Raw genomic sequence first — 25,699 nt, forward strand, 5'->3', positions numbered from 1 at the left:
AATTTTTATTTGCCATCATACCTATTGATAAGGTAAACAAAAAATTGTGACCAAAAAGAAGTTTTTAATGGTCAATCACCACTGTTTCCTCATCATGTGTAGTTCATCTGAGCCTAACATCTACTTCATTTTTGGATCATGTTCTAAAATTAACTGTCAAACTAAATGGACGGTGTGTATTTAAGGCACATGCATCAAGGTGGCCCCACAGTCAGGGATCCAGCCACTAACGCCGTGTGGGCCTGGCGTACAATTATTTGATCTACCCCCAACTATTTTATAAAATGCTGGGACCTCCGTCCAGACTAGTCTACTGTACGTGCTCCACTGTGACATGGAGGTCCTTTTCTATCACCACCTTATACTCTCTATGCTCACCCCGTCAGGGCAAGTGGATTAGGTACGGCCCTTGCCCTGGCCCACCTTGAGCCTTGATGTATGTATCCTATATCCATTATGTCCATCCGTTTTGCTTTGATAGGCATTTTAGGGCACGAGCATGAAAATGATGCAAATCCAATTCTCAAGTAGACCATAGGAAATAGTGGTGATTGACCATTAATGGGCCACGTAAGTTTTCGATTAAGATGATATTTATTTTTTTCCTTTATTTGAGAATTATATGACCTTATCAACGGTTGGCTGGCAAATAAATATTATCGAAATATTACAATGGGCCTAGATAGATTTTAATGGGAGGGCATTCAATCACCACAGTTTCTTATAAGTATGGTTTACTTGAGATTTAGATCTTCTTCATTTTTGGGCACATGCCCTGATATGATAGAGTAAAACCAATCGCATGGCGTGGATATAGAAAACATAAATCAAGGTGGGGCTCACGGTAAGGGCCGAACTTCTTACTGCTGTTTGGTTGAGGAATTGCCACCCGGGTAAAGAGGTGTAAATCCTCCACTTTTGTAGTGAATATTATGTGTTTTTATACTAAAAAATTATGGGGCCCACCATGATGAACATCTCATATCAATATCTTTCGTCCATTTCATCCACTCATATTAGGGCATGAGCTTAAAAAATGAGGCAAATCCAAAGCACAAGTAGCCTATAACAGTTCCAATAGACCTTAACCATTGAATGCTAAAATCATAGGATCCTAACAATGTTTATTTGTAATCCAACTTGCATATGTAAAATCTGGATCCTCTGCTTGCTACAAACAGATTATTACTGTTTGTTGCAATTTGATCGGCCCAAATCATATTTAATACAACAGACATGTGTCAAACATCTACCCATCAGTCTACCCATCAGTCAGATGCACCATTCCATGTTGGGCCTTGGGCTTAAAAATAAAGTCAATCCAAGACTTGTGTGGGCCACACCACATACAAAAGTTGAGACGGGTTATCCTCCCATTAAAACATTAATAATCATTTGTTGGGCCCATCGAGATGTGGTTCACAAATCCATTCCATCCATTATGTGTGTCCCAGTTGGATGAGGGGTCACACCAAGTTTCAGAAGCATCCAAATTTTAGGTGGGCCCCACCAAGTACTTATATGTGTTTTAGGCATGCCTTGACATGATTTATGATGGTATGGCCCACCTGAGTTCCTTATACGGCTGATTTTTGGGATATCCCATAATTTAAAGGGGACTCATCAAATGCCTGGTGTTAACGTTCGACACACATCACGGTGGGACCCACACAGCTCGACCTCATGGGAAGTTCCCATAAGCTCGACCCATAGAACCAGTTCCCACATATATATATACATCTGTGTCTGTGTGTGTATGTATGTGTGTGTGTGTGTGTGTGTGTATATATATATATATATATATATATATATATATATATATATATATATATATATATATATATATAGCAGAACGCTCACCTGCAATCCAGTTCGTACCGACTACCTATGAACTTTTTTTAGAACTTATCATATCTGACGAGTCTCAAAAATCTGAACGGTCCACATGAAGCAGAACCTCATGAAACCCCCCTGGTACCAATTTTTACTTCGAACTAAAACTTCAATGGGCCATGAAAAATGCAAACAGTTTCTTCCCTTGATTTGAATTTCTCTTTGCTATGGCCCACCAAAATCTTAGATCAGGGTGAATTGAGTCTGAGTTTTACAAAATCTCAGCGTTCTTTCAAGTTTGGTTATGTGTGGACAAGACTGCTACCACAATCATCAATTGCCCCGTGATCCACCTGTGCGGAGAAGGTCACTTTCAGTTCATTCACCTACAACATGATGAAAGATAATTCCGAATCTTTCGACCCCATCCAAATGCGCACATCCCTCTCCAAATGATCTTGGCCACTAATCACGGTTTCTTTCGTTGCTCTCTAGTGCTAGGAAATGTAAGTGTGATGTTGGATTTTCTGGTGTAAGCTTTGCTGTATGCAGCTGTGTATGCTTTATCTCAGCTACTCTTTAGAATAAAAGAAATTAAAAAGGATGTTTCTCTATATGTTGTATTTGATGTCTTAAATCTAGTCAGATATATAGCCTGTTGATGCCATCAACGGACTATTTAATATCGCCTTTGATGGCATCGAACAGCGATCCCATCGAGATTTTTCGATTTTTCTCCGGTTGGTCATTGGATTATCAGGACATTCTTTCGATGCCATCGGATGGCACATTCGATGTCATCAAACATGACTTGATGCAATTGAGAATTTTTGAAAAATCATGTTTGGCAAGCTCCTTCTCTTTATAATTTCTGCTTTTATAGTGATCATTTGTCGCTTTGTGCCATGGTTTTTTTTAAAAAAGATTTTTCCATGTTAAATCACCGCATTATCCTTGTATTTGCTTGGTGCAAGTGGATTACTCTCCTAGATTCATTTATTTGATCTTCCGCGGTCCTCCAACAAGAGAGCCTTATGCCTTTTCGACTTCTGACGAAATAAATAAATAAATAAATAAATAATATTACTTTTAAAACTATTTTCAAAATCAGTATATTTTACACCGTCAGCTGTCAAAACTGCTAGCAATTAAATTCATGTGCGTGCCACCGTAGCCCTGACCGATCGCCCAAAGATTTTTCAATGGTAAGGGTTCATTTTCCATAATGAGCTAGAAAAACAGATGTATTGGCTCATTGGAGTTTGGTACTGGCCTCCTTTTTGGGCCCTTGCCATAATGAGCTAGAAAAACAGATGTGTGAGATTGATTCCTCACAACTATCTCATGGTCCCACTAATATTTCAACGGCAAGTGTTTAATCCCCACTGTTTGGTGTTAGTCGTACATTGGATCAGCTTCATTGTTTATTCCATGCCCTAAAATGAGTTGGCAAAACATATGGCTGAAATGGATTTGTAACAAACATCACGGTGGCATTACCTACGATCGAGCAACCTTCACCCTCTGGACTTAAATGACTTAAATGTAGGCCAAACATCTGGCTCGCACATTGATTCACATTGACTGCCAAGTAAACTTAACTCTAACTGTACATGGGCCCCACCTTGACGTTTGTGAGAAATCTACCCTGTCCATCTATTTTTTAAGCTCATTTTAGAGCGTGTGCTAGAAAATAAGGCAGATCCAAAGATCAAAGTGGGCCCGTGATGGCCCTAAGATGTTTCAATGGTGCACATTCAGTCTCACTATTTCCTATCATGTGGCCCAGTTGAGCTTTGGGTCTGCCTCTTGTTTAAGCCATTCCCTAAATGAGCTGCAAAAACAGATGGATGGAGTGGATTTATCACAAACATCTCGTGGCTTAATAAATGTTTCAGGGAGAGCATTCAATGGGAGTGGATTTATCACAAACATCCCGTGGCTCAATAAATGTTTCAGGGAGAGCTTTCAATTCCCATTGGGGCTTGTTCGTTTAGCCCAGTCAAGCTTTATATCGACCTCAGGAAAAAGTTTGACGGAGGCTATCTGAATCGGACACGGTTTGCATAGTGTAGAACTTAGTACCAACGTTGGTACTGTGTTTATGTGAGAAAGTTCTATGGGGCCCACCATGATGTACGTGTTATATCCGCAATGTCAATCCATTTTTTTTCCTGATCATTTTAGGAAAAGATTCAAAAAATAGGCAGATCCGAACCTCAAGAGGACCACACCACAAAAAGCAGTGGAGACTATGACGCCATCATTGAAACTTTTCTATGGCTCACCATGATGTTTATTTGCCATCCAATCTATTCTTAACGTCATACAAATATGGATGAAAGGAAAACACAAATATCTGATCTAAAACTTTCGTGGCCTCTAAGAAGTTTTCAATGGTGGGCGTTCATTCCCCTTTGCATCCTATGTTGTAGTACACCTTTGAATCTGCTTCATTTTTAGGCTTTTACCCTCTAAAATTATGTGGAAAAAAAATGGATGGTCATTATGTTGGTTCCCACCTAATGTAGAACGGGTCGCAGATTTATTCATGACTAAGATGGATCAAAGAAAAGAAATCAATAAGGATCGAACACACTCAACATAGTTTGACTGGTCAACAGATCTGTTCAACCAGTCGAAATTCCGCCTGAAATTCTAGATTGCTTGTTGGCTAACTTCTATCACTTTAAATAGGTCAACAGATATTGTCGACAAGTCAAAATCCAGTTTGACAGATCGGGTCGACAAGTCGAAAATCACATAATTTGTGATTTAAGTCTTTAGAAACTTTTTGGTTGTTTCGACCTGTTGACTTGACCGATCAAACGAGAGGTCGATGAATGCAAGAAATTTAAGCGATTTTCTAAATTTGCTTCCTAGTTCGATTAGAACTATTTGATTATATTGTTAAGATTTATTTAGGGTTATTTAAAGGTGTTAAACTCATTTTTTATGGGTGGCTAGTAATTAAAATCTCTTAGAAATTCTATTTCTTCTAGTGGATTCAAGATTTTCTCCTGTGGATTCTAGGTATTTATCAATTGAGAAGATGATGATCAACCTCATCACATCCTCCCCTGCATCAGTTAGTATCAGAGAGAGGATTTCTCCTCGGATCTATGACTTTTAACGATGGGTCAGACAACATTCCCATAAACGGTGCTCTAGGGAATTTTCCTTTAATAGTGGCGGCTTTCAAAGAGGCATAACAAGAGAATTGGCATGTCATACAAGGGTTGCAGGCTGCCATCGATCGCATGATGGAGGTCCTAGTGCAACTCCGTGTTCGTGGTGACGATCGGTCCTTGGTAGGCGCTGAAATTCGTAATTACGTCGATCGCAAGGCGATACCAGTAGTGAACCGTAGGATCACGCCTGAGAAGGTGGGATCTAGTGACAAGGAGATTGATGACATGATCTTCCAATATCTCGAGCGAGGAGGCAATCAGGTAGAATGGGCGAATTAAGGATTCAGGATGAAAGTTGATTTTCTTAACTTCAATGGCCAACTTCACATTGAAGATTTCCTCCAATGACTTTATGAACTGGAGGGATTCTTCAACTATATGGAAATCCCTGAAGAAAAAAAAATGTTAACTTGTGACTCACAAGTTGAAGGACAGAACATCAGCTTGGTGGGAACAACTTCAACTCACATGAACAAGACAAATGGAGGCACCAATTCACACATAGCAGTGGATGCCGAGTTAGCCCTAACTCGGTCAAGCTAGACTTGATGCCGAGCTCCATGAAAGTTCTATGGCTCTTGATATATGAGGAGCAGTTTTGATGTATACAAAATTAAATCCTTTTACTATTAGACATATAAGCATTTTTGTCTTTTATTAAAGAAGCATGTACACTTAATCGGATGGAATTTTGAGAAAACTAGGAAGATAAAGTTATGACAATCAACTTCATTAATGAGCCAGTTTAATGAAAAGGTTAATTTAAACAAGTACTGATGAGATGTAAATACTACATTAGTGAGGTAGTATTATGTAAAAATCTAAAATTAAAAAATGAAAAGAAAAGCCCCAGCGGATTTAGACCGAGGGAGTTCTTAATAGAAGCCGATCACCTCGCCTGGTGACCCTGCGATGTGGGGCCCACCATGATGTGTTTTATCTAGATGTTCATCCATTTTCCAGCTTATTTTAAGGCATGAGCTCACAATTAAAGCAGATCTAAAGCTCAAGTGGGCCACACCACAAAAAACATTATATCCAGTGCCATCTAGGGTCACCTAGATGTTTATCATTGCATGGTGCATGGCGTGGGCAACCTTTTCGGACACGCACAAAGTCTGGTGCAACATGTTAGGGGGTAAGTCTGGGGCATACCTCGATTTGTATGTTCTATATCCACACTGTCCATTCATTTTGCCGGTTCATTTTAGGGCATGATAGAAAAAATGTAAACACAAATCTCAAGTGAATCACACTATAAGAAATAATGGTTATTAAACACCCAGCATTAAAAAATTTCTAAGGCCCACCATAATGTTTATTTGTCATCTAATCTGATGAGAGGGTCAGTCAGACCTAGATGAAGGAAAAACACAAATATCAACTTGATACAAAACTTTTATAGCTCACAAAAAGTTTTTAATGGTCAATCATGCACCCCAGTTTTTTATGGTGTGGTTCACTTGAGATTTGGATTTTCTTCATTTTTGAGCCGTGCCCTAAAATTAGCTAGCAAAACAGATGGACACCCCACAATCAGGGACTCACCCACTCGGCAGTTGCACTAGACTCTTTAATCCACACAACATTCATGGGAATGGATTCGATGCAGCCCTCGCCTCACCTGGTGCAGCCCAGTCTCTGGCTCCCATCTTGATTTATGTATTGTGTAACCACTCGTCTATGTGTTTTAACAGCTCACTTTAGGGCATGAGTTGAAAAATTGAAACAGATCCAAATATCATATGAACTATATCATAGGAAACAGTGGTGATTGACCATTAAAAACATCTCATGGGCCACAAAAGTATTGGGCCAAGCTGATATTGTTTTTTGTTTCCCTTCATCCAGATTTGTGCAACCTATCAAAAGGTTGGATAGCAAATAACATACTGAAACATTGCAGTGGACCTGGGAAGTTTTTAATGGTGGACAATCAATCATCACTGTTGCCTATGATATAGTCCACCTGAAATTTGGATCTGCTTCATTTTTGGGCTCATCCTACGATGATCTTGCAAGACAGACGGATGGTATGGACAATGCATACATCAACGTGGGCCCACGGTGAAGGCCACACCGTATTGGGTGAGTCTCATCTAATCCGCTCCCATCCAATAAATGCACACCGTTTGCACGAAAGTCTATCAATCAAGCATTTCCCAGCACACCAACTAATGGGCCGGGTGGCGTTATGTCATCAGGAACTCTACGGCCGTGGGAAAACCATTCCAGCCACCTTTCAAAAAGTCTACAAGTTCCTAACTCCCGACGGCTTGAGAAACGTTCACACAGGAAAGTAAAGAGCTGAGCCTTGTCCGGGACGGGCATTGCTGACAACGACATGCATGCATCATTATAATCCATCATACCATCACAGTTCGCGCACAACACCAGTTTCATGCATTCACATATGCCGAGGGATTCGGAGACTCGGTTATGGAATGGACCAACTCTACTGAAATTGTCCGAGGGATCCGAGCCATTAGTTCGGACTGAGATAAGATAAAGCCAAAGGTGAGACTTGTTCGAATTTGTAGGAAATGAATCCCGACCGAAGTTGAGAGAGTCGAGACCCTTAGGCAAGGGTAAGACACATCAAGTTGACTCAGTTAACGAGGCAGCAATGTCTAAAGAGACCTATTAAAGGCCCTAAATCGGAAAGTCACCTGACCAATTATGAAACCGACCTATGTAGGGTTGGTTGTGGTATCGGCTATCGGATAAAAGAAAAACATCAGTCCTGAACAGACTCGGTTTCGTCCGACAGTAGGCAAAAACCCTCCTCTATAAGCCAGCCGACATTACGAATCTATTGAGGCCAAGCCAAACAAAGGAGAGACGGTGTAATCTTAAACACCGTACCGAGAATTTTGTAAAAGGATTCCCGATCCTGAAAATCTCGGGATCGGGAAGTATCCGTAAATAAAACATCACCTAAATTAGATCTCCCGAAAAATCAGGAGAGAATCCCCTTACGCTGGGACCTCCCACTCATATAAAAAGAGGGCTCTCCAGGATTAAAGGTACGCGCAAATTCTCTCCCAAACCTCCTCAATACTATAAGACCCAAATTCCTAACCTGACTTTGGCATCGGAGGGTCCCCTGCTCTAGTCAGGGTCTCCTTTGTCTTCTTCCTATGCAGGTACTCGAAGGTCTAAAGAGGGTGGATCAGATTTTTGCATCAACAGTTTGGCGCCGTTTGTGGGAAGCGATACAAAAAGTCATTTCCAAGGCTCTATCCAGAGGTCGTGAAACGTGCTTTAATGGTGATTATTAGAAGAACGGTCCAAGAAGATCAGAATGAGACTGCTGCCGTTAAACCATCGGATGCGAACGATGTCCGAGGGAATCAAGGTTAGAATTCCACTGCTCGTCCAGCGACCTCCGCTCCGATGAGAAACACCCAGCGGAACCGAGGTAATGGGCGACTGGATAAAGAAGTCCAGGAACTCAGATCCGACATAAACGTCATGAAACAGCTGTTGAAACAGATACACTGGCAGCAAGTTCCGCCAGGTGTTCAGACGACTAATGTCCCGCAGTAAGTTGCTGATCACGAGTCTGTCGCCCCGCAACCGACATTCCCTCAGCGAAGTCAGCCCCAAGGTCCGTTCGAGCCAGCGCCCGCTCATTCCGCTACTGTCGTGCTGCCCCCCACTGATCTCTAACATGAAATCGATCGGCGGAGGCGCAGTCGGCCTCCGGTCGAGGGAATGGCCGAAAGTGATGAACCTTGGAAAGCCGACCTTTAAAATTTCAGGAGGCAGGTGCGGGAAGAGATCGAGGACATGAAACAGGGTCGGGATTTGCGTCAAAATCAACCCAAAATAAAAGTGTCCCCGTTTGTAAAGGAAGTAATGCAGGCTCGGCTACCGGAACGGTTCCGTCTTCCGTAAATTATGCCTTTCACTGGTAAAACCAACCCGATTGAGCACATCGAATGCTTTCGGACGTACATGGAACTACATGATGCCTAGGACGCCGTAATGTGTCGAGCTTTCTCCCTCACCTTAGCCAACGTAGCCCAACTTTGGTTCAAACAGTTGAAACCGAAGTCCACCCGAACCTTCGCAGAACTTAGTGATGCCTTCCTTACCAATTTTACTGGCGGGAAGAAGAAGTTGAAGCCCCCAGCGCATCTGAACAGCATAGTTCAGAAGGAGGGAGAGTTGCTGAAAGATTACGTCAAACAATTCAACTTCGAATCGCTCCAAGTTTAGAAACATTCGGAGGAGACAGCACTTAACTCCATCATGCAAGGTGTGAGGGATAAGTCGTTTCTGGCGTCCCTAGACAAGAATCGGCCCGAAACTTTGGCGGAATTCATGACTCGATCAGACAAGTACGTAGACGCCGAAGAAACACGGAACTTGCGTGAGGTTGTACATAACGCAAAAACCACGGCCAAAGAGTCAGCCAAAAAGGAAGTTGACTCGGCCGAAGGAAAAAAGCGTAAGGACGATCGAGCGCACGACGAACGCAAGTCAGGCAAGCGACCCGACCGAATGTTTTCTACATACACCCTGCTTAACAAACCTCGAGAACAGGTGTTGATGGAAATCAAAAGTGAAGGATTCATAAGTTGGCCGAATAAGCTTCGGAGTAATTCGAACCGATGAAATAAGGATAAGTACTATTACTACCATCGCGATCATGGTTATAGTACAAGTGATTGCTATCACTTGAAGGAGGAGATCGAAAGGCTTTTTCGAGAAGGCCGGCTCAAAGAACATGTCAAGAGAACAGGAGCAACGGAAGAACGACTGAGCGACAACCGATCCATGGAAGAAATTCAGACGATAGTCGGAGGACCCCTGTGTGGAGGCGACTCAAATAATGCCCGAAAAAACCACGCTAGAAGCCTCAGCCGACCTGAGTCCGAAATTCTGATCATAGCTCGGCCTTCAAAAGAAAATAAGAAAGAAAAGTACTGTATCTCGTTCACTGATGAAGATGCCCGAGGCATCCATCATCCATATGACGATGCATTGGTCGTTACTCTCACCATCGCAAACCGAAGGGTGTTCCGCATACTCGTCGACACAGGATCATCGGCTGACGTATTGTTCACTCAGGCGTTTGACAAGATGGGTGTTGAACGATCGACATTATGACCGATTCATACCCCATTGGTCGGATTCTCGAGGGGACAGATACTCCCGAAAGGGATCATCTCACTGTCACTCACAGCCGAGAACCCTCCACACTAAGAGACGACAATGGTCGATTTCCTGATAGTAGACCAATCGTCCGTGTACAACGCTATACTCGGTCGACCATCTCTGAGTCTCCTCCAGGTCGTGGTATCTATATACCACTTCTCCATGAAATTTCTGACTGAGTCGGGAGTAGGAGTCATCAAAGGAGATCAATAGGACATGAGACGTTGCTATGTGATAGCTGTAAAAATTTTCACTAAGAAAGTTCCAACCGAAGTATCAATGATTGAGTCACTGGACCCCAGGGTCGAGACACATGAACGAGGGCAACCAGTTGAAGATCTTATCTCGGTGCCTTTGGTCGAGACAGACGGATCTAAAACAGTGCAAATTGGCTTGTCTCTGCGATCACCCTTGAAAGATAATTTGATAGCCCTGCTCCGACAATATGCTAACGTATTTGCATGGAACCATGAAGATATGTAAGGAATCGACCCGTCAGTGATCACTCACTGACTCAATATCGATTCGACCTACCGACCAATCCGACAAAAGTGACAACCACTCGGCCCTAAAAGGTACGCTGTCATTGAAGAAAAGGTTACCAAGCTCCTCAAGGCAAAATTCACAGAAGAGATATACTACCCGGAATGGGTAACTAATGTCGTACTTGTGAAGAAGGTCAATGGGAAGTGGCGAGTCTGTATTGACTATACCGACCTAAATAAAGCCTGCCCAAAGGATAGCTTTCCTCTTCCGAGGATAGACCAGTTGGTAGATAGTACTGCGGGGCATGAACTTCTTAGCTTTATGGATGCGTATTCAGGGTATAATCAAATTGCAATGCATCAGTCCGATAAATCTAAAACTACCTTTGTCACTGACAAAGGTCTTTATTGTTACCATGTGATGCCATTTGGTTTGAAAAATGCTAATGCGACTTATCAAAGATTGGTAAACAAAATCTTTGCTCGGATGATCGGCTGAACCATGGAAGTGTACATTGACGACATGCTTGTCAAAAGTGTACACGCGGCTGACCATATAGCTGACCTAGAAGAAATGTTCCTTATCTTACATAAGTTCCGAATGAAATAGAACCCGAGTAAGTGTGCCTTTGGCGTAAGCTTGGGAAAGTTCCTCTGTTTCTTGGTTAGTCAGCGAGGAATAGAGGTAAACCTGGAAAAGATAAAAGCCTTGCTCGACATGGAATCTCCGAAAATGATTAAAGGTATACAAAGACTGACTAGACGGGTAGCAACACTTAATCGTTTCCTATCCAGAGCCACGGATAAATGTCTCCCGTTCTTTAAATAATTGAAGGGACGACAAACGATGGATTGGACAGAAGAGTGCAAAGTAGCGTTCCAGCAATTAAAGTCTTATCTCGGATCTCCACCACTCTTATCGAAACCCGAGCTAGGAGAAGCTCGACTGCTGTACCTAGCGGTGTCCAAGGCAACAGTTAGCTCAGCCCTGATACGTGAGTACGAAGGAAAGCAGCTGCCGGTTTACTATATCAGCAAAGCACTATTACTGAAAGAGACGAGATACCCACTCTTGGAAAAAGTGGCCCTAGTTCTAGTAGTCTCCTCGCGCCGACTTTGACCATATTTTTAAGCCCATACCATTGTCGTTATGACCGATCTCTCACTGCGTCAAATTCTACAGAAACCGGATGCATCCGGCCGACTTACGAAATGGGCGATCGAACTCAGCGAATTCGACAATCAATATATGCCGAGAGTAGCAATCAAAGGGCAAGCCGTAGCCGACTTCATTACTGAAGTAACACCACAAACCAACCTGATGATTGAGTATACGACTGAGCCTGTTGAAGAATTGACTACTACTCCCGTATCATCGCTCAATTCAATACCCTGGAAGCAGTATGTCGACGGTTCCTCCAACTCTAAGGCAAGCGGGGCAGGAGTAGTTTTGAAAACTCCAGATCAAACCTACATGTAGTATGCATTAAGACTTGGATTTCAAGCTTCGAACAAAATAGCAAAATATGAAGGGTTGTTACTCGGCCTTCGACTCGCGGCCATCTTAGGTGTTATGCATCTAAATATCCTCTGTGATTCTCAGCTGGTTGTTAACCAAGTTACCGGTGTATATCAAATACGGAAAGAGCAATTAAAAACATAAATGGAGAAAGCTAAAGAACTGATCAGCGGCTTTCAGTGTTGTGTCGTCACTCGAATCCCTCGAACAGAGAATGCCAAAGCTGACTTATTAGCAAAACTCGCCTCTGTCGATGAAGACGATATACCCAGGTCTGTTCCAGTCGAGTACATCGCTAAACCGAGTATTAATGAACCAGTTAACTCGGCCATATATACGATTGACTCGGAACCTTCTTGGATTGATCAAATCGTCCAATATCTCGACAAGGGTGAGTTGGCTGAAGACCGTGCTGAGGCCCGACGATTAAAGATCCGAGCCTCCCATTATACCATACTCAACGGAAATTTATACAAGAAATGTTATTATGTTCCACTGCTGCGATGCCTAAACCCCAGTGAAGCTGACTATGTACTACAAAAAATCCATGAAGGGATCTGTGGAAACCATTCAGGAGGACCGTCACTCGCGCATAAGGTATTACGTCAAGGATACTACTGGCCGACTATCCAACACGACGCTCGTAAGCTCGCTTAGAGATGCGATAGATGTCAGAGATTCACGGTTATCCCGAGACAACCTCCCAAAGCGCTGACACATATGACTGGTCCTTGGCCCTTCGCACAATGGGGAATCAACATTATAGAGCCACTCCCTATGAGAAAAGGCCAGACCAAGTTCGCTGTCGTAGGTGTAGATTATTTCACAAAATGGGCCGAGGTTGAGCCACTGACAAAAATAACCGAACAGAAGATCACTGATTTTGTGTGGAAGAACATTGTCTGTCAGTTCGGAGTACCCCGGACCATTGTTACTAACAATGGAAAGCAGTTCGACAATAGGAGCTTTCGTGAAATGTGTGACAACCTTGGGATCAGAAATGTATACTTATCACCCCACCATCCTCAGACGAATGTACAGGTTGAGGCAGTCAACAAGATCATCAAACAGCATCTCTGGACCAAGCTCGACTAAGCCAAAAGAGCATGGGCTGAAGAACTCCCAAAAATATTGTGGGCAAATCGAACTATAGCTCGAACCGCCACTGGAGAAACTCCTTTCTCCCTTGCTTATGGCTTGGAAGCCGTCACTCTAGTTGAGATCGGGTTGCCTTCAGCCCAAGTCAGTTCATTTAATGAAGAGGATAATGAATAACTCTTAGCACTCGAATTCGATCTTGTAGACGAACAAAGAAAAAGAGCTCGGCTACGTATGGGAGCTCGGCAACAATAGGTAACTCGGTTCTATAACGCCCCAGTCAAGGTCAGACGTTTTCGAGTTGAAGACATGGTTCTCCAAAAGACGTTCCTCAATATAAAGGAAGTTGGCTCAGGTACACTGGGACCCAACTGGGAAGGACCCTATATCCTCAACCGGGGACGTATCGATTGGAAGACCTAACCAAATGACTACTACCTCATCCGTGGAATGCTGAGCATCTAAAAATCTATTACCCCTAAAGTCGGCACGGCAAAGCAATGAAAAAGGCTCGAAAATAACAGGCATGTAAACTGAGTCAAAAATAAATAAAATGAAACTGATCATATTCATTTATCAGTATGTTACATCGAGTTATATCTTACTTCAGCAATACATTGTTAGACTAGAAAGGGTTAAGGGCAACAGAAAGATCGGCCACAACGTGCGAATCTCTTCTTCAGTTAATACTATTCTTGAGCTCCAAGCGGTGCTCATGTGAGTGCCAAAAATGAAGCCGATGATGGTACCAAAAACTGAGCTCCGAGTGGAGCTGGTGTGAGTGCCAAAAATGGAGCCGATGATGGTACTAAAACCAAGCTCTAAGACTATCAAGGGTCACTCAGAATGACCTCTGAGCTGAACCGCTTCAGACTCGACCCCGGTACCACCCGCAGCGTCATCAAACTCAGCCGCTTCAGTTGCCGGATCCTCGGGAGGCCCTTCCTCAAATCTTGAGAGATCAAGGTCGGGAAAAAATTACTTCACCACTTGAATGCAAGCTTTATATCCGCTCGTGTATAAGCGATCCCTCTCATCTTCAAACTTAAGAGATTCAAGGAAGTCTTTTACGGCCTTCTCTCCTGCCTCTTTCTTGACCACCTCGAGCGCTGCTTTTGTATCGGCCTTTAGCCGAGCCAGCTTCTCCTCAGAGGCGTCACGAGCCAGGTGGAGTTGCCGACTCTCATCTAGGGCTCCCTTCAGTAGCTGAGTCATCCGAGCACATTTAGCTCTAGCATCTTCAGTCGCCTTCCGAGCCAAGCTCAACTCGCCAGTCAAATGGCTGACCCAAGTTGAGGTAATCTCAAGTTGAGCCTCTGCCTTTACTGCCCATTTTCAAACCGCTTCGATGTCCGCCACATGTTTCTGGGCCTTCTCAGCCTCGGTCAAATCTACGCTGGCTCTTAGCAGGCAAGGAGCGAGCTACACAAAAAAAATGAAGTCCGGTTAAAGCCGAAAGAGACAAGGAGCTAAAGGATAAATTTGAAATCCTACATGAAGCAAGACCTTCACAGCATGAGAGAGTATCCGACTCACGGGAGCTTTGAAGATGGAAGCGAATTCCTTTTCACTCTCGGCAGAAACAGCCAAAGGAACCATGTCTGCCACAGCCCGACAAAAGCACTAACCTAGGAGGAGTCTTCAACTTCGACGATGGCCTCAGAAGGGGTCTAGCTTCGGCCATTTCTGTGTCAAATAAAACACAGAGTCAGAAAAATTCAAGAATAATGTGCCTGAATAATTTAAGGATACCTGTCACGGATGAATCCAGGCCCAAAAGAAGAAGACGCTCCGGTTGTAAAAGAGACTTCCCAGACCTATCATCCGGACTCAATGTCCACAGGTCTCTGATCCGATCTAAAGCGTTGGCTGCTAGCTTTAATTTTTTCTTAAAAATATCTGCAGAATATGTTCAGTCAGACTCAAGAGGATTTTATCATGACAAAATGAGGGAAAAGGTGTACCGAGTCACCTGCTTTAGACAACACCCGGAGAACGATAGGTTCGAACAGCCCAAGCTCGGCAATTTCCCAGCAACCGCATGCCCAGAACCACCTCTCTCCAGTGCTTGTTAGACGTAGGAGGGTCGATTATCAAAGAGTCACCCTTGTTCCGCCAAGCGCTCAAAAAATACCAGTCAGGCTTCGAAGTGTTCGGCCGAACTTGGTATAGATAGAGGAACTCGTCCATGGTCAATGGGGGCTGCTCTGCTTCAGCCCACAATACTGCACATCCAAACAAGTTCCTCCACCCATTCGAGACTATCTTCCCGGGAGCAATTCTGAGCCGGGAAAGAAAATTTCGAACAATGGGTTGTAAAGGCAGACGCAAGCCACATTGCATGGCAACTTGAAGAATTGCGACCATCCCAGGAGGGGGATGGTCGGGCAATTCATTCAGAAGCGAAAGTTAAAGAATTACTGAGTCAGGAACATGGTACCCTACTGGGATCCTATCCAAATCCGTCTCAGTCAAAACTGAGGGAACAAGCCCCTTCTGTTTATCTCCGACCTCCTCACTTTAGGCAACCTCTCCTTCTTCAGCTGCCGACTCAGCAAACAGAGCCGATCTCCGTAGGGGAACTGACTCAGTGGATCCCCCAAACTCGGTCCTCACCGGTCTCTTAGGAAGAGCCGACTCAGAGGTTCCTAATTCTTCTTCCTCTTCTTCTAAGTCATCCCCATGGAAAAAAGGGGTAGGCCTGCATGGGGCATGTCTCAAGATAAAGAGACCCTCTGGAGCAGGGCGTTCCGCTGGAATCCCACTGGACATCCTAGCGGTGAGCTAGAAAGCCTCATTGGCGCTCATCGCTATCTCCGCCAGTAAGGAAGGCGATTCCGAAACATTCCAAAAATACTCCGTTTCACCCTCAGCACCAAAAATTCCCTCCCGGGGACTTGAAGGGTGCATTGTCACTGAACGTCGAAAAGAAAAGGGAAAAAGAGAAGACTCACCGGAAAGACGAAAAGCACACAGTTGAGGAGGAAGGAAGAAAGCAAGGACGGAGAAGAATGGTAGATCACAAGCATAGTAAAGAAGGAAGAAGAGAGAACGGAAGAAAAGAAAATCAAGTGGGCAGACGAAAGTGCAAAAATCGATCCCGCTACTCCTTTTATAGCAGAGCCACGTGGAAGCAGCATTTAAGGAGGAGTCGAATCAACACCTGCTTCGACTCCCCTGCCGGACGCATGGCGCACGCAGACTGACACAAGTAACGTCTTTGCCACGTGTTCGACGCTCATAAGTGGACAAAACAACTTGGCGGCTGTCCGCTCGTGCGACCTCGAGTAACGATCCGTTGCACGTCAAGAACGACACAAGAAGTGGTCACTCCCCAAGTATAGGGTTGTGATGTAGTAATAAATCAGTGAGACCGAGGTCGAATCCCAAGGGACTGATACCTGTACGTTCTCTGAAACTAGGTAGAATTAGAACTAGACTAAGATGAAATCTAAATTAATTATAATTTGAGGAATAATGGTGAAATAATTATCTAAAACTTAAAGAATTTAAGGAAAGGAAACTAGGGATTCAAAGGATCCACTTGTAGAGATCAGGGAGATCTTATGCCTGTTTCAAGAACTCAACTGGACTTAGAGTCCCATCTTCATCTAGTTGAAGGGTGTAACCATGAAAATCAATTGAACTTCCTTTGATATAGTTTTCAAGAGATGAAAGATGTAGGAATTAGAATGGATTCCATCACCAAACCATGCCCAGGAGACAAAGTAAACAATAGAATTAAACTAATTACCAACCAATCAACAGGTATATGAAGGTTAGGAAGGGTTCCGACATCCAACCATGCCTAGGAGACGATGGTGAACAACAGGGCTTCCTGACATCATAATCATAAAAAGGAAAGGAACACGCTCAAAGCCATTGCAGACCCATTGTAATTTCAGTCACAATAGATCATTAAAGACTAAAAACATTCCCTTAATAATCAAACTAAAATCAAATTCAGTTCATAAATTTAAGTTAAATTAAAAGCATAAAATAGAGTCTCCTATCTCACTATAAGCTAGGGCTAAGAGGTTTAGCAACCCATGGACATGATTGCATTATACCTCATAATAAAAACAAAAAAATAACAAAAAAAAACTCTACTCCCTATCTCTGCTCGCACGTTCACAACCAGCTGTGGATCTCCCCAGATTGGATAGAAATTGAATCCTTTCTCTTCTCTCTCTTTTCCTTTTATAACAACAGCAAGTCGGCTAGAAGAACCGACCTTCTTACGCACACCCTTTCGCAGACGAACCGCACTCTGTTTTTTATAAAAGAGACACAACCTGCGTTTGAATCAATTTTTGAAAGGAAGATTGCTCCACTCAAGCAATCCGACTTCTTGGGCAGGGTAAAAACCCCCTTATCTGGCTTATGAACGGTCCGGATCACGCATTAAAACGTGATCTTGATCACGTTATTGGCCCACAGAGTCCGAGCGCTGTTACGTTGTGTTGATGGTGGAGCCCATTATTGATTTTAACAAGAGAATCCAAGCCGTCCATTGCGTTCCTCTCGAAAAATCGGTTGGAAAGGGGTATTTATGTACTTCTTTTGATGCGGCCCATTGAATCTTTTTCTTCCGCTGTCCATCCTGCGTTTGATTGCGATTTACATATATGTGCATGCATGGGAACATAGGGACACCTAGGAGAGGGTCTTGGCCATATCCTGAGACAAGTAAACGGTTTGGATCATTGAACCAGATGATGAGTGAGCCCCACTACTGAAAAACAGACGGACAGCTCTGTCCGCTGTTCTTGTGCAAGAAGAAGACGGGTCAGCCCGTCTTTGACCGGGCTGACCATCCGGTGCACAGCCGGTGTGTGTACACTATGTACACTCACTGTATATTTAGGGTCCAATATACTTGTGAGAAATCCGTACAGTTCATCCGTTTTTTTACCTCATTTAAGGCATTAAGTCCAAAATTGAAGAGTATTCAGAGATCAGGTGGGCCCCACTTAAGGATTTAAGGGGTTGATTTGTCCGTTGGGCCACTTCTACAGGGATCGAACGGTTGAAATTCGACGTGTACGGTTAATTCATAGTCCTCAGGCCATGTATGAAGTTTTGAGCCAAGCAGATGGTGGAAAACCTGTGATCTTGCATTCTGGACCAATTTCGGGCCACTCGAGCTTCAGTTTCTCGATTTTCTTGGATCTCTAGCGTGTATATCCATCGATCTCGGTCTCCCAGGGTCCATCCCTTGCCTTTGTGCATTTTGAGCGTTAAATCTATACTTTTAGCACCCTGTTTCAGTCCAAGCTTGTAAATACACCTTGCATCACAAACATGATTAAATTGAGTCGTTAAACAATACCATGTTCGTAAATCTAGGCAATAACTGGGGTCTAATATGAAATATTTGACCCTCAACACAACCCCCAACTAGCATCTTGCTAGTCCCGAGCAAAGTATGCGAAAAATAAGTTGAGAATTACATGACAAATTTTTTTATGAACTCGAGCGGTTTTTGGAAAAACAATCCATATACTAGAACTTTAAGATTCATTAATGTTAGGCATTAGTTTCTCCTAGAATCAAGTTCATGGTAAACTTCATAATCAAATTCAAAATATTAATCCATTAATCAGAAAAAATTCTAAACATTGAGTCTCATGGGTGTATTGTGCAATCTCGGCTTATCATCCTTAAAATTCACTTCTTTATTTCAGGATATCATTAGTAACCAACAAGATGATTCATGATAGCCAAAACTTAAACCAAAACTTGCCTCACAGATCATCTATTCATTTTTTTTAGCTTTTGATTTTTCTAGTAAAAGTAACGCCAAGAAGGGGAATCAAATCCTCACCTATAGGGAGCAAACCTATGGTGAAGATTGTACACCCAACTTTTTTCACATATCATCCATGGGGGATTAAATCTACACCTATAGGGAGCAAACCTATGGTGTAGACCATTCGCCCAATCCTTTCAATTTCTCAGGTTGGTTCCTTTCAAGCTTAGTGATCCCCAAGTTAATCCTTTAATATCGAACTGAACCCTTAATGTGCAAGCGAGATGTGTTTTGTGAAATTATGACTCAATCAATATTTAAAACCTCTAACCATGGATTAATAGTTCAAACTTAACTGTGAAATCTAACATATAGTTGAATCCAAGAGTCATAAATTTCCAACATCACTTATCTTGTAATTTTAAATCCATGATGGCCGTCAAAATCACTTCGAATTCATACCAAATTTCAGAAAAATTTAAAAATTTTCACAATTTTTGCACTTAAGACCAAGAAAACACTGATTAGGAGACCTAATCTCCTACCCCCAACCTAAAATCTACATTGTCCTCAATGTAAAAGATATGCTCGCAATGTACATGAGACAATGAAAGTAAATGAGAAGTGATGGGAAGATTGTACCTGGACGAGGGATTCAAGAAGCTTTTACACAAAGATCTCAACATGAAAGCAAGTAAACACAAGAGAGAAACCAACAAAAGAAAACTATCCTAAAATAATGTAGAACGCAAATTAACCTAGAACAGCATAAAGTAAACTACCCTAGTCTTATGAAAACAGGAAACCTACCTATACCTCCATCAGACTAGGAGATCAATCCTGATAAACAAGATCAGTCAGAGGTATGGACATGTCCTCTAAATCAAATTTCTCGACAAATGGCTTTAAGCGATGTCCATTTACTTTAAACTCATTGCCATTGTCAGGATCTCTTATCTCAATGGCCCCATGAGGATACGCAGTGACCACAATGTAAGGGCCAGTCCAACGAGATCGAACCTTACCTGGAAAGAGATGTAATCGAGAATTATACAAAAGGACTTTCTGACCAAGTATGAATGATTTTCGTAGAATACGTTGGTCCTGAAACGCCTTCATTCTGTCCTTATAAATTCTCGAGTTCTCGTATGTGTCGTTCCGGATTTCTTCGAGTTCATTCAACTGAAGTTTGCGTAGCGAGCCAGCGTTGTCCAGATTGAAATTCAATTTTTTGATTGCCCAGTAGGCTCTATGTTCCAACTCCACAGGCAAGTGGCAAGCTTTCCCATAAATAAGTCTAAAGGGAGACATTCCAATGGGGGTTTTAAATGCAGTACGGTAAGCCCATAAGGCATCGGTCAATCGGATTGACCAATCCTTACGGTCAGGGTTAACCGTTTTCTCCAAAATGTGTTTGATCTCCCTATTGAAAATCTCAACTTGCCCACTTGTCTATGGGTGATATGGGGTGCTCACCTTATGATAGATACCGTATTTCTTCATTAAACTCTCGAATGGCCTATTACAAAAGTGTAAGCCCTCATCACTAATGATAGCTCGAGGAGTTCCGAATCAGGAAAGGATGTTCTCTTTTAGGAATTTAATGGCCGTGCGATGGTCATTATTTCGACACGGAATCGCTTCAACCCATTTAGTGACATAGTCTACAGCGAGCAAAATATATAGATTTCCAAAAGATTGGGGGAATGGTCCCATGAAATCAATGCCCCAGCAATCAAATGCCTCGATGATAAGAATGAGATTCAAGGGTATCATATTTCGACGGGACAATGCTCCCAATTTCTGACAACGCTCACAAGCCTTGTAAAACTCATGAGTGTCCCTGAACATAGTGGGCCAGTAAAACCCACATTGAAAAAATCTTGGTTGTGGTCTTTTTGGCAGAAAAGTGACCACCACAGGCCTGTGAATGACAAAAGGAAATGACACTCTGATGTTCATCGTCTGGTACACATCTCCTCAGGATTTGGTCTGGGCAATATTTAAACAAATATGGATCATCCCAGAAAAAGTTACGTACCTTGGTAAAGAATTTCTTCTTATCTTGTGCAGTCCACTTTGTCGGTATGAAACCTGTGGCAAGATAATTCGCGATATCAGCAAACCAAAGTGAATGGGAGACTCTGAACAGTTGTTCATCAGGGAACATATCATTGATATGGGTCGCCTCAAGGGAATTAGAGGTATTAAGGCGAGAAAGGTGATCGGCTACTATGTTCTCTACTCCTTTTTTATCTTTAATTTTCAAATCAAATTCTTGGAGTAGAAGGATCCATCTTATCAGGCGGGGCTTAGAATCATTCTTAGAAAGAAGATATTTAAGTGCCGCATGATCTGTGTAGATAATGATCTTGGATCCGATTAGGTAGGACCTAAATTTGTCCAAAGTGAACACTACAGCTAAAAGTTCCTTTTCCGTATTTGAGTAGTTCACTTGGGCAGGATTTAGAGTCCTACTCGCATAATGAATGACGTAAGGCCTCTTATCTTTTCTCTGACCTAGAACCACTCCAAGAGCATAATCAGAAGCGTCGCACATAAGCTCAAAAGGAAGGCTCCAATCGGGTGGTTGTATGATGGGTGCACTAGTCAACACGCCCTTAAGCTTAGTGAAAGCTTCCTGACATGGCTCAGTCCACTCGTATGGTGCATCCTTTTGAAGTAGATTACATAAAGGACGAGAGATGAGACTAAAGTCTTTTATGAATCTTCTGTAAAACACAGCGTGACCTAAGAAGGATCGCACGTCCCGTATGTTCTTGAGTGGAGGTAGGTTAAAGATAAGATCAATTTTTGTCTTATCCACCTCGATTCCTTTGGACGAGATAATATGTCCAAGGACAATTCCCTTATGAACCATGAAATGACACTTCTCCCAATTAAGTACCAAGTTCTTCTCTTCACATCTTTTCAGTACACATTTAAGACTTTCTAAACACTTGCTGAAAGATGAACCGAAAACAGAGAAATCGTCCATGAAGACCTCTAGATATTTCCCCACCATGTCAAAAAAGATACTCATCATACATCGCTGAAAGGTGGCAAGGGCATTACATAATCCGAATGGCATCATTCTGTAGGCAAAGGTGCCATAGGGCATGTAAATATAGTCTTTTCCTGATCCTAAGGGGCGATTTCAATCTGATTGTAGCCCAAATACCTGTTAAGGAAACAGTAATAGGAATGACCAGCTAGCCTTTCCAAGATTTGATCAATGAAGGGCAAAGGAAAGTGGTCCTTCCTCGTGACGGTATTCAGCTTCCTGTAGTCAATGCAGATTCTCCAACCAGTAGTAACTCTAGTTGGCACGAGTTCATTATTGGCATTGGCTACGATGGTGATCTCGGACTTCTTAGGAACTACCTGAGTTGGACTCACCCATTGACTATCGGATATGGGGTATATGATACCCACATCCAATAGTTTAAGAACCTCGGCCTTAACCATTTCCCTCATGTTTGGATTTAGTCTACGTTGTGATTGCCGAGTGATCTTCGCATTATCCTAAAGATATATGCGGTGAGTACAAATCGAGGGGTCGATTCCCTTGAGGTCCACTATCGTCCATCCAAGGGCTCCCTTATGCTCCATGAGAGTAAATATGAGCATACTCTCTTGTTCTTTCTCCAAGTGGGCAAAGATCACCACCAGGTATGTCTCATCTTGACCTAAATAAACATATTTCAAATCAAAGGGCAAGGGTTTTAGGTCAAGCTTCGGTGGCTGAGAGAGTCGAGAGCCTTAGGCAAGTATAAGATACATCAAGTTGACTCGGTTAACGAGGCAGCAATGTCTAAAGGGGCCTATTAAAGGCCCTAAATCGGAAAGCCACCTAACCGATTATGAAACCGACCTATGTAGGATTGGTTGTGGTATCGGCTATCGGATAGAAGAAAAACATCGGTCCTGAATCGACTCGGTTTCGTCCGACAGTAGGCAAAAGCCTCCTCTGTAAGCCAGCCGAGATTACGAATCTATTGAGGCCAAGCTAAACAAAGGAGAGACAGTGTAATCTTAAACACCGTCCCGAGAATCTTGTAAAAGGATTCCCGGTCTCGGAAATCTCGGGATCGGGAAGTATCCATAAACAAAACATCACCTAAATCAGATCTCCCGAAAAATCAAGAGAGAATCCCCTTACGCTGGGTCCTCCCACTCCTATAAAAAGAGGGCTCTCCAGGATTAGAAGTACGCAAAAACTCTCTCCCAAACCCCTCAATACTATAAGACCTAGATTCCTAGCCTGACTTTGGCATCGGAGGGTTCCCTGCTCTAGCCAGGGTCTCCTTTGTCTTCTTCCTGTACAGGTACTCGAAGGTCTAAAGAGGGTGGACCAGATTTTTGCATCAACACCTATTAAATTTCCCAGGGAAATGCGCTTTATTTGAGCCCAAAACTAAAAAACACAAGCTTCTTTCCTTGTCACCATTTTCTTTTCCTTTCGCAAGAGTAAAATTTCAATTAATTAATTTTCTTTCTTTAGAATCCAAACAATAGTAATGTACTGCTGTGTCCAAATAATTCATGTCAGCCATTCGGCTTAAGGTATCATGGAATGTTTGATCTCTGCCTCCAACCATCCAACATCTTAATTAGGTCACAAAGACCTAGGTGATGGGAAAACACAAATACCAACTTGATCCAAAACCTTTGTATCCTTAAGAGGTTTCTAATTGTTGGATTTCAATCACTACCATTTTGTGGTGTGGTTCACTTGAGATTTTGATTTGCCTTTTTTTTTTTTTTTCTTGGCCCATGCTCTAAAATGATCTGGCAAAATGGATGGACAAACATCTTGGTGAGGCCTAGGCCCACATAGTGCAGTCCAATAGTTGCTCCTAGCTAGCACATCACTAGTTGTTCTTGTTCCCACATGCCTCTATATGGTGTGTCATGAGAATATCAATGTGCAAAATTGTATCTCTCATAAAATATCTCAAACAAAAAAATTCCAAAAATTCCACCTGCTAACTAAAATTTCCATGGAAACTCCTTTCTATGAGCCCAAAATTTTATTAAAAACTAAAAATTAGAAGCTTCCTTGTCATCACTTCCTTTTCCTTTCTCAAAAATAAAAATTCAATTCATTTCAACAGTAGTAATCACGTCATATTTTCATTGAATGTCATCACATAAATAATGAGAAAACAACAAAGTTATGAATCCATCATTTATAAGAGATTTTAATGCCCATATTCATCTCACCACCCACCCACAAGGTGGGTCAATTGGTATGCCGAGCCACCAGCTTAGCTACTTAGATGGTGCTCTGTGGGCCCCCCACCATGATGCATATGTTTTATTCATGTTGTTCATCCATTTTAGGTCATGAGCCCAAAAATGAGATAGATCCAAATCTCAGCTGGACTAAACCACGAGATATAGGGGTGATTGAACACCTACCATTAAAAGCTTTTTAAGGCCCACAAAAGTTTTGAATGAAGTTGATGTTTGTGTTTTGCTTGCATCCAGGCCTATGAGATCTTATTAACATGTTGGATGGCAAATAAACATTACAATGAACTCTAGAAAGTTTTTATAATAGCAGGCATTCAACCACCATTGTTTTCGGCCTATGGTATGATCCACTTAAGATTGGGACCTACCTCTAAAAATGAACTGAAAAAATGAATATACGGCATGAATAATACACATTCATTATGTTGGGCCCACAAAGCACCGTCCAACGGGGGCAGTGTCAGTATGCAATCCGGCCTTCGGTCAAGATAAAAGGGACCATCATGTCACAAGAGACCACGTGTCACAGACTACTACAGAAGACCACACCATAGGAACATGACATATACCCTCCGAGTAAGCCCCGTGTGTGAGACACCCTGATCCATAGCCCAAGTGGTAGACTGAGTGAAAGATACATCGTTTCAACACTGAGATCTTGGTCACGATTCTTTAGTAGGGGTGGCTAACAGTGAAGTGTGAACTAACAGTGGGTGTACTAACAAGCTAACCCAAATAAAAAAAATAAAAAAAAATAAGTCACGTGTGAGTTATAACTGCACTGGTAGAATATGGACTCGCGATTGAAAAACCTTTGCGGCTGGAAAAGCTCTGTACGCTACAACAGGATGCATGTGTTTAATCCATGCCATCCATCTATTTTTCCGGCTTATTTTAGTGCCTTAACCCAAAAGTGAGGTACATTCAAATATCAGGTGGACTACACGGTGGTAATTAAACACCCATAGTTAAAAACTTCTTATGGGCTACAAAAGTTTGGACTAAGCTGATATTTGTGTTTTTCCTTCATACAGATTTGTGTGACGTAATTAACAAGTTGGATGATAAATAAACATTACAGTGGGTCCTTGGAAGTTTTTAATGATGGACATTCAATAACCACTCTTGCTTGTGATGTCGTCCACCTGCTATTTGGATCTGCCTCATTTTCAGGCTCATGCGTAGAATGAGGTGGAGAAATGGACCGAGAGAGGGGATAAGACACATACATCATGGTGGGCCTATAGAACTTTCTAGCAGCACACAATAACATGATGCATTTATTCTATATTCACATTGTCCATCTCGCTTTGCCGCTCATTTTAAACCATGAACCCAAAAATGAAATAGATTCCAAGTTCAAGTTTTATTTTATTATTATTTAAAAAAAAAAAAA

This window comes from Magnolia sinica, chromosome 1 (assembly GCF_029962835.1).
Source record: "Magnolia sinica isolate HGM2019 chromosome 1, MsV1, whole genome shotgun sequence".
NCBI classification, from domain to species: Eukaryota; Viridiplantae; Streptophyta; class Magnoliopsida; order Magnoliales; family Magnoliaceae; genus Magnolia; species Magnolia sinica.